At 41.3% G+C, this 9,030-nt stretch overlaps 1 long non-coding RNA gene across 1 annotated transcript; it reads left to right on the top strand.

Moving 5' to 3' along the window:
* The first annotated feature begins 309 nt into the window (after positions 1-309).
* LOC134476967 (uncharacterized) lies at positions 310-9,024 on the top strand. Its single transcript, XR_010048826.1, has 3 exons — positions 310-366; positions 3,483-3,532; positions 8,952-9,024. It is a non-coding gene; the product is annotated as an uncharacterized LOC134476967 (long non-coding RNA).
* The last annotated feature ends 6 nt before the right edge of the window (positions 9,025-9,030 follow it).

The following is a 9,030-nucleotide window of genomic DNA, read 5'->3' as shown; positions in this document are numbered from 1 at the left end:
CTATGCAAATAGCCTTGTGGAAACCCTTAAAAGGTCCATTGCCTTCCCTCCCAGGTGAAGGCAAATTGGTCTTGACTATTTGGTGTAATAGCAGTGGAAAAGAAGGTACTAGCCAAGTTCACAACATAATGGTATCAACCCAGCATCAGGGTGAGATGATCTGTCCAGTCTGCAATGTTAGTGGTTATTTGCCATATCTCATCTGGCTTCCACAAGGCCATACCAGGGAGTTTGAAAGGGCTATGTGCAGGTACATCACCCCTACCTCTTCCAGTTTCACAATGGTCTGTCCCATTTCTTCCTGATCCCCAGGTGGCTGATGCTGCTTCATGCACTCAACTCCCATAGCCTGCAGTAGAATCAGAGGTGAGTGGTGTGGATAACTTCTGACTACAGTTTTTGTCCGTGGGTTCACAAGTAGATTTCTCCCTGCATGTTGTCAAGCCAAGTACCAGTCAGTATGTTCACCCCCAGTACGTATTCAGCACCTGGGGATACATAGACATCAGAAAGGCACAGAGCCAACACCCAATACCCAATGTCACCTTACCTCTATGGACCATGATGTAATGACCTCCATGCCCTTCTGTATGTGCAGTAGGTCCTGTATAATGGTTCAGGTTGCCATGTATTAGCAATGATTCAGCTCCAGTATCCACCAGTGCTAGTACCTGCTGCACATTCTTTGGGGAATAGTCAATTCCACATGTAGCCTCTGATTCCCTGGGATCCCTATTAACTGGGTGCCTTGGCCTGTTTCTTAGTTTGGGTAGAAGGATGCCAGTGTCACATCCTCCTGCTTCACTGGGGCTGCTTTTTCTTTTTTTAAATCTTTTTCCTTTTTATCGGTACTGAAGATGGAACTCACGACTGCCTGCTTACAAGGCAGGCGCTTATGCCGCTGAGCTAAATCACCAGCCCCCTACTGGGGCTGCTTTTTACCTTTGGGTCCATCGGCCAATATTGCTGCTTAGGATGCAGCTACCACCACAGAGACAGCAACACTGAGCTGTGTGTCTGTCTTATCTGCAGCTAAGTGAGTGGCTAGCAGGTCCATCTACATTTGGCACTGAAGGCCCTTAATGGCCCGCTAGTCTGAGCATGGGAGATTGCCCCTGTTTGGCTGGGGCATCTGGTTTTCCTTTTCTTTCTTTTTCTTTTCTTTTTTGGCAGTACAGTTTTTGTGGGTCTCACCTTATCTTGGCACTTTACTTCCACATCGCCTAGCTGGGCTATGGCATCCACTGCACTGTGGACTGTGGATTGGGCCATTGTGAAGTGGCTAAGAGGGCTGCCATTATCCCAAACCTGCCAGCTAGCCTGCTCTCCAGGATTAAGTTTTTCATGCATGACGTAGGCAGTTCTTCATCAGGGGTATGACACTGTATAGCAGATGCTGTTTGCTGCATGCCCATTCCTCAAAGCACACTTACAAAGTCTAGGTAGGTTGCTATTTCATGACTTGCTCTGGCAAGTCACCTGCATTGGCCCAAACCAGGTGATCTGCTGCCATCAACCAGTCTGGTTACCTGCTTGTAAGCTGTCCTTTGGACATCCTGTCAGATATACAAAACCTGTCACATAGAGGTGATACTGGTTATAATGGCTATTTGGGACATCTCTTAAGGGTTAAACTCCATGTCATCAGCCCCATCGTCCCATCACCACAGCAGCCACAGGAGCTGTTTCACCAACCTTTTGCTTTAGTTGTTTTGTTGGCTCCCACAAGGCCATGGTTGTGTAGGTCATACAACCTGTGTAACAGGTAGAGGTGGGCAGTCTCCCTGCTCCCTCTCCTTGGGCTAGGGGCTCCTCCACTTCCACCTTCTGTCAAATAGCGGGCCTTGCATACAATACCAGAGGACTGCCCCAGGGATTCTCCTGGAGATGGGGACTTATACTTCAAGAGTTGCTTTGGGTGGAGGCAGTGCTCCCCATATCCTGAAAAAGTGACTTCTGGGGCAGCCAATCATTGTTCTACATCCTCCTCTTTCCATTGCCTCTGGCCTATCACCTGGAGAAGTGACTTCTAGTCACTTCTAGTGCCCCATAGTGGAAAAGAGTGGAAAACAGCCAAACTACTCACCCCACTGACTCATGGTGAGGGGGAAGGAGTTGCATGCCTATTGCCTCTAAGGCCTTCAAAACGTTCCTGGGTGTCAGACAGACCACTCTGAAGTCCTTGGGGGCTTCCAAGCTGCCAGAAAGGTGGCTGCAGGTAGCCAGGGAGAAGCCGGAGGAAATAAGTTGACATCCTCTGGGTCACTCCCTCAGCATCAGGCAGTGTTTCCACAGGTGCTGAGGAGACACTCACCTCATCCTACTGACAAGCCACTGGACAGGGTCAGGGGGCTTATGGGTGTTTTTGTGAAGTCCCCAAGGCAAAGAAAGCACAAGGAACTAACAGCAAGGAGCACCAAGCAAGCCCTTATATCAGCTGTTACCAAGTGTTAAATTCTTGTGAACTGACATAACTGTGTCGCACATGTGTGGTATCTATGCTGTCATGATTATATAAGTGCATCCCATTATGCGCCTCACTAGGCAGTAGGTTCGTGTCTTCATGGGTCCTCAAATGCCCTCAGCTTTGAAGCATTCCAATGTGGCTCCACATATATAAAGTCTGTATAAGGAGAAGTTACACTCCAAGGACTTTCTCCTGCCCAAAGTGAATAATGTTACCCTACTGTAGTTGAATTCTCAAGAACATTGACCCAGCCAGCAGCTTCAGGTGAAGGTAAGTGAGCTGACTGAATCTAAAGTAGGGCATCAGTGGCAGCTGCTGTGCCAACCGTGCATCAGTTTTAAGGATGTCCCTGGCATGCATGCTCCAGTCAAGCTGACAAATAAGCCAAGAAATAAGAAAATATAAGATTCTTGGAATGAGGAGTTTAATGCAAAATACCAATGAAGAGAAGGCCCAGGAAAACAACTGTGCAAAGGGCCTGGAATGACCCAAATTAGCACTCAAAGAGCAGAGAACTCTAGGAGGGACATATTGCTGCAGAAAAAGGAAGAAACTGAAAAACTACTGGATGCATTTTACCACATGAAAAATAATAGTAGGAATATGTTTAAAAATCTTAGGAAAAGCTAACAAAACATACATAGAAAATAAATGAATAACAAAAGGAGACATTTATAGTGCCGTGGGTGGCTACTGCCCGAGTGGGGACAGCCAGACCCAGGTCTTTGTGAGTCAGCACCATCCATTGACTGCGGAGGGAGAGAATCAGGCCTCACCAGGAGGTCATCCCCGCTAGGAAACCATATCATCCTCATTGCTTTATTGGGTTGCATTTTATTCTCTTCTGTTTTGTTTCATTATGTTAAGTATGATGGCATGAGCAGCTATTTAAAAGACAGCCAGACATGTTGTGGTAGCCATTTTGGATTTACTATTGGCTTATTTTGAAGTCCTGTATTGCATTCATTGTTTTGTTTTTTTGTTTCTATTCTGTTCTGTTCTGTTCAATTTTTAGCATGTCCAAAGGTACCTGCAGCTATTTTGAAGACAACAAAAGGCATTATGGTAACTATTGTTGGTTTTGTAAGATTTTGAAGTCCTGTATTGCTTATACTGGTTTATTTTTATTGGTTTGTTTTATTTTCCTTGGTGTTATCCTCTTTAAAATAAAAAAGGGAAGCGTTTATTGTCTTTGAAGGGAAAAAAATTGTTTAAAGAAAGGAAATATAGTCATACAAAATTGTTTGTCTCAATAAAAAATAGTAGTTATAGAATTGTGATATTCTAAAGCTATCTGGGAGTACTTGGTAGGAAAAGTGGGCTGGATGTGAATGAGATTGTACAACAAGATTAATTCTCATATTCTATAGTAGAAAATCACACATAAATATCTAATGCTAATAAATCAAGAAATAGCAGTATATTGCATTGTTTGGAAATACGAGGGTAAGCTAGCAACAGATATACTATATTAAAAGAGTTGTAAATGATTACCTCCGGGGAGGAAAGACTGACAGAATGTGAGAGAAGAAATACAAAACAATGATTTTTTTTCCTTTTGATCATATAATTCAAGTTAAATGTGTATTACAAAATAAAATTTTATTTTAAAACTAAAGGATTGGGGTTGGGGATTTAGCTCAGTGGCATAAGCACCTGCCTTGCAAGCGTGTAGTCATGAGTTCAATCCCCAGTACCAATAAAAAAAAAAGTCAAAACTAAAGGATTTCAAAGAAAATCACAAGTGGAAAAAAAAGACCTAAAGGATTGTCTTTATATTTGTACTTCAAATTATGTGCATTCAGAAAAATGATGCAGGCCACATTTACTGATCACTGTGCAATTAAAGTGAAACATTTTTTAAAAATATTATTCATTCCCACTTAAAAACAAAACAAACAGGCACAATGATGTGCTTCTAATAAATTGTGGGGAAGGAAAAAATAAAACTAAAGTTATAGATTGTTTAGAAAGAACAACAAGGGCTGGGGACACAGCTCAATAACATAAGCACCTCCCTGGCAAACACAAGATCCTGAGTGTGATTCCTGGTGCCAAAGAAAGAAAGAAAGAAATAGCAATGACAAGAACAGCCAGGTGGGAGGCTGAGGCAGTAGGATCACCATGAGCTTTCAAAGCCAGCCTGGATTACATAGTGAGTATAAATTCAGCCTGAAGTAAATAGTGAGATCCTATCTAAAAGAAAAGAAAAAATAGAAAGAAAGACAAGCCATGGACAATACATATCAAGATCTAAGGGATGTGGCCAAAATAGTAATAAACTTCTAGGCTTTGTAAACTTGTTTGAAAATAAAAATTTTGAAACAAATGAGTAATATATCTGAATAAAGCAGATGAATTAATACATTCAAAAACAAATCAAAGGCAAAATATTTTCTTAATAAATCAAAAGCTGAAACAAGGCTAATCAAACCTTTGGCAAGTCTGATTAAGATTAACAGAAATATATTGGTCAAAGTGGTTGATTCTTGGGTTAGGGATATGGCTTGGTGGCACAGCACCTGCCAGTCAAGCACAAGGTCCTGACTTTTAGTCCTGGTGCCAAAAAAAGTGGTTGATTCTCAACAGTCATTCCACCTTGAAAAGATAAAGCTACTTAAATTATAGTAGGGTTGGTCTACTTTTCAGTGAGTGATTTAGGAATTGCCTGTCCTGATCAGTACAATATGATGGGAAGATTGCTGAAGGGCTTTTCAGAAAATTTTTTTCCTTATTCTCAAGAGACATATAAAAGAAGCAGTTAGTCTCCTTCTCTATTAGTCAGCTTTTCATGCAGAAAAGAAATACCTGCCATACACAATTTAAAGAAGGAAATGATTTGTTTAGGGCTGATAGTTTTACATGCCTCAGTACAAGATTGACTGGCTCCAATGTCAAAACATCATGGCAAAAGGGCGTAGTGAGGAAAGCTGCCCATCTCATGACAGGAGAAAGAACACAGGGGAAGAGCCAAGTTGAAAGCTGCCAGGGATCAAATATAGTCCACAGGGCCATGACCCCATGGCTTACTTCCTCAAACTAGGCCCTGCCTCTTCATGGCCCATTCAGCTATAAACTCATCAATGGGTTAACCCAGCAAGGAGGTTGGTGCTCTTGCAATCCAATCACCTGTGCAGGTGTTTCCTAATCCACTCAAGTTGACAATCAAGATGACTAGTTCATGTTATTTTCCCAGATAGCTGGGAATGATATCCAGAACTGCTATAATCATGTTGTTACTAGCCCAAAGGCAGTGCCCAGAGAATTGCAGAAAAGCAGAACCAGAATCCTGATGTGGAGAGCCTCTATCTCTGGACCTTTTGTTATGCAAGATAATATGTTTCCTTATTATTTAAGCCAAGTAGAATCATGATTTCCTGGTTTTTTTTTTTTACAACTGAAGTCATCTTCAGTTGAAAGAAAGGAAACCAACAAGCTAGAAATAAGAGAGGCAGAAATATAAACACGTAAATTATTTTAAAATATTGAAAAAACTCGCATTGTACCACCATTTATTAAGATTTAGAACTTCGTAGGAAAGTAATCATTTTAAAAATTGATTCCAAAAAAGAGGAAATTCTAACAGATCAGTTATAATACAACAAAAATTTTGTCACAGAGCTATTATAAAAAGGTACCAAGCCCATATGATGTAGAATTCTATCATTGCTATCATTTGGAAATGAAGAGTTATTACCTGGGAAACCTAAATATAGTATAGATGTCAAATTTTAATAATCTATACATATGCTGTAATTCTAACAAAATCTTAATGACATTATGAAATTTTAAATTCCATCTGGAAGAGAAGCAGAATGGTAACAGACAAAAATCTTACTACAAAAAAAAAAAAGACAAAACTTGAACTTCTATGTAGAAAAGTGCACTGTTATGGTTTGTATCTAGATGTCCCCTCAAATCCTCCTGCAGCCATGGGGGTGGGCTTCTAGAGTTTGTGATTCACTCATGGTGCAATGCTGGGATTCTGGATGTGGGTGCCACACCCAACCTGGAACATAGCCTGCATACAATATGAGGAAAGGAAAGAGGCTTGCTCTCTCTCTCCTTCCCCTTTGATTTTGTTTTTGCTGTCTTCAGCTGCCACAAATGGTTGCCCCTCTGCCACACCACTCTGCCTTAGAGGCAACTGATTATGGACTGAACCTCTACAAAGTGTAAGATAAATAAACCTTTCCTTCCTTAACTGTGAGTCTCAGGTATTTGGTCTCAGCAACAAGAGAGAAATAACTAAGACAGAATTTGGTACTGAGAGTGGGGTTGTTGTTGTGACTATACATGATCATGTGGTTCAAGGGAATGACTTGTGGAAAGAGTTTGTAAAAGTTCAGAAAGAGTAGTGCCAGACACCTTTGGTTATTCTGTATGGGAGATTGCAGTCACAGCATAAAATAGAAGGATGACAGAAATTCTGCCAGTCAAGACCAGGCTCAGGAGATTTCTACTGGGAAGGGCTATTGGACTCCAGATGATATGCATTATGGCTTGGCAAAATGGTTGTCTGCATTTTGCTCACATACACAGCCTTTGCCTGAGACTGAGATTAAGGGCAGCAGACTATCTAATCTTGTAGAAAAAATTTCAAGGCAGTGGAATGCTGAGGTAATGGCATGGATATTGTTAGGCGCTTCTAGTCAGATTATGTTGCAAATCAACAACAGAGTTCAGCAGGATGATTTAAAACAGAAAGGAAACTCCAGTAAAGCTGTAGACTGCAAAGACAGAGCAGAAGAGATCTTGATTGCTGCAAAGGATAGGAACAATAAAAGAGATGGACTGTGGACATCACAGGAAGCAGCAAGTCCCCATACTTTGCAGTCTTCAAATTGCAAAAGTGAAAGGCTTTGCTTTGAAGAGAAAGACACAGAGCACCATGTTCCAGAATGGAGGCAGCATAAAGAATTTATTTCTCAGAATTGGTTCATAGTACTCAGTGATGGAGGGCTTGACCCCTACAACCAAAGAGGAAGAAAGCCTGCTACTACTATAGCTAGCAGCAGACTTTGGCATTATCCATGTGGTGCTGATTTTAGGTGCATGCAGAAGGTAAGAACTGTGAGATTAAAAAGGCTTTCACCCAGATTTCAGAAGATCTGGGAGGCCAGGCAGTTTGTCCCTGAGAGAGCAGTTGTGTGAAGCTGTGAGGATGAAGCCAAAGATTCAGTGGAGACCTCAGAAGTTTGGAGAAGCCAGAAAGGTGGATCACCTCAAGGAAACTATGAGGAGGGAGCAGAGTGGATCTAAGAGAAAAACTATGGGAGCTACCACTAGCGGTGCCACAGGGATAGAGCCAGGCAAGCCCTTTGGAGCTCACAAATTGCCACAGGTTATGTTATATGCTGCACATGAAACTATAGAACTGTAGTTCCTCTTTTCCCTGCTAGATTTTGGACTTGATTTGGTCCCATTTCTTTGGATGAAATTTGATTGTGGGACCACAGACAGTGAATATCTTAGAAATCTATGTTATGACTTGTATCTAGATGTCATCACAAAGCCTCATGTATTCAGAGGTAGCTGGATCTAGGATGTGTGAATATGGGTTAAAGGTGTGTGATAACTAAATTAATCCACTGATTGGTTTAGCATACTTCTAAGTGTGTATAATGGAAAAGCCTACCCTGGACATGGATGGCACCAATCAATAGACTTGTAATCTGAATGAGATAAAAGGGAAAGGAAGCTCACTGTTGCTTGCTGCTTCCTTCTTGCCATTCCATAGACTGTTTGTCTTCTACTCTCTCCCTCTACCATTCTCCCTTGCCTCAGAGCCAGCCCAACTATGGAGTGAAACCTCTACAAACTGTGAGCTAAAATATATATCCTTTCTCCTTTAACCTGTGGGTATCAGATATTTTGTCCCATCAATGAGAAAGCAATTAAGATAATCACCCACATAGGAAATTGACAAAATCCTAAATGCAAGAAGAATGTTCCACATCGATACTGTGCTAATGCACAGAAAATGAAACTTTATTAAGGGCACTCACCAAATCTCCAACAATGCTGCAGTCATGTTGATAACCTATAGGGAAGGCTTCTCTAAGGTGACAACCTTCTAGTAACTACCATGGAAGTAAACAGTAGAGCAGGAAGTCAGCGTTCTCCACTGAGGGTTCATCTAAAGTTTAATTTCCTACGAACTTGTGATGCAAAAAAAAAAAAAAAAGTGATTGTTTTGTTTGCCATAGGAGAAAAGGAAAGAAAACATGGAAATAAGCACACAAGTACAATGGAAGAAGAGAAAGGGTTTTTTTTGTTGTTTTTGGGGGGGTTATTGGTACCAGGGATCGAACCCAGGACCACTTGCTAGCAAGGCAGGTGCTTATGCCACTGAGCTAAATCCCCAGCCCGAGAAGAGAAAGTTTTAAGTTTAAAAGTCAGTTTTTAAAAATGGATCACTCATTCTATAGTCAAGTTCTCATTTCTTTTCTCTCAAGTCTTATCCATTATCTGTCTTCCACAGATTCTTATCACCAAAAAGAAGACCCCTCCCCAAAGAACTCATTCTACAAGACAATGAATACAACCTTGAGCAGGTAAAC

This window comes from Cavia porcellus, unplaced genomic scaffold (genome assembly GCF_034190915.1).
Source record: "Cavia porcellus strain 051 isolate PalLab524CR breed Dunkin Hartley unplaced genomic scaffold, mCavPor4.1 scaffold_7, whole genome shotgun sequence".
In the NCBI taxonomy this organism is placed as follows: domain Eukaryota; kingdom Metazoa; phylum Chordata; class Mammalia; order Rodentia; family Caviidae; genus Cavia; species Cavia porcellus.
Note: the sequence above shows the minus strand (reverse complement) of the source record. Positions and strands in the feature narration are given on the sequence as shown.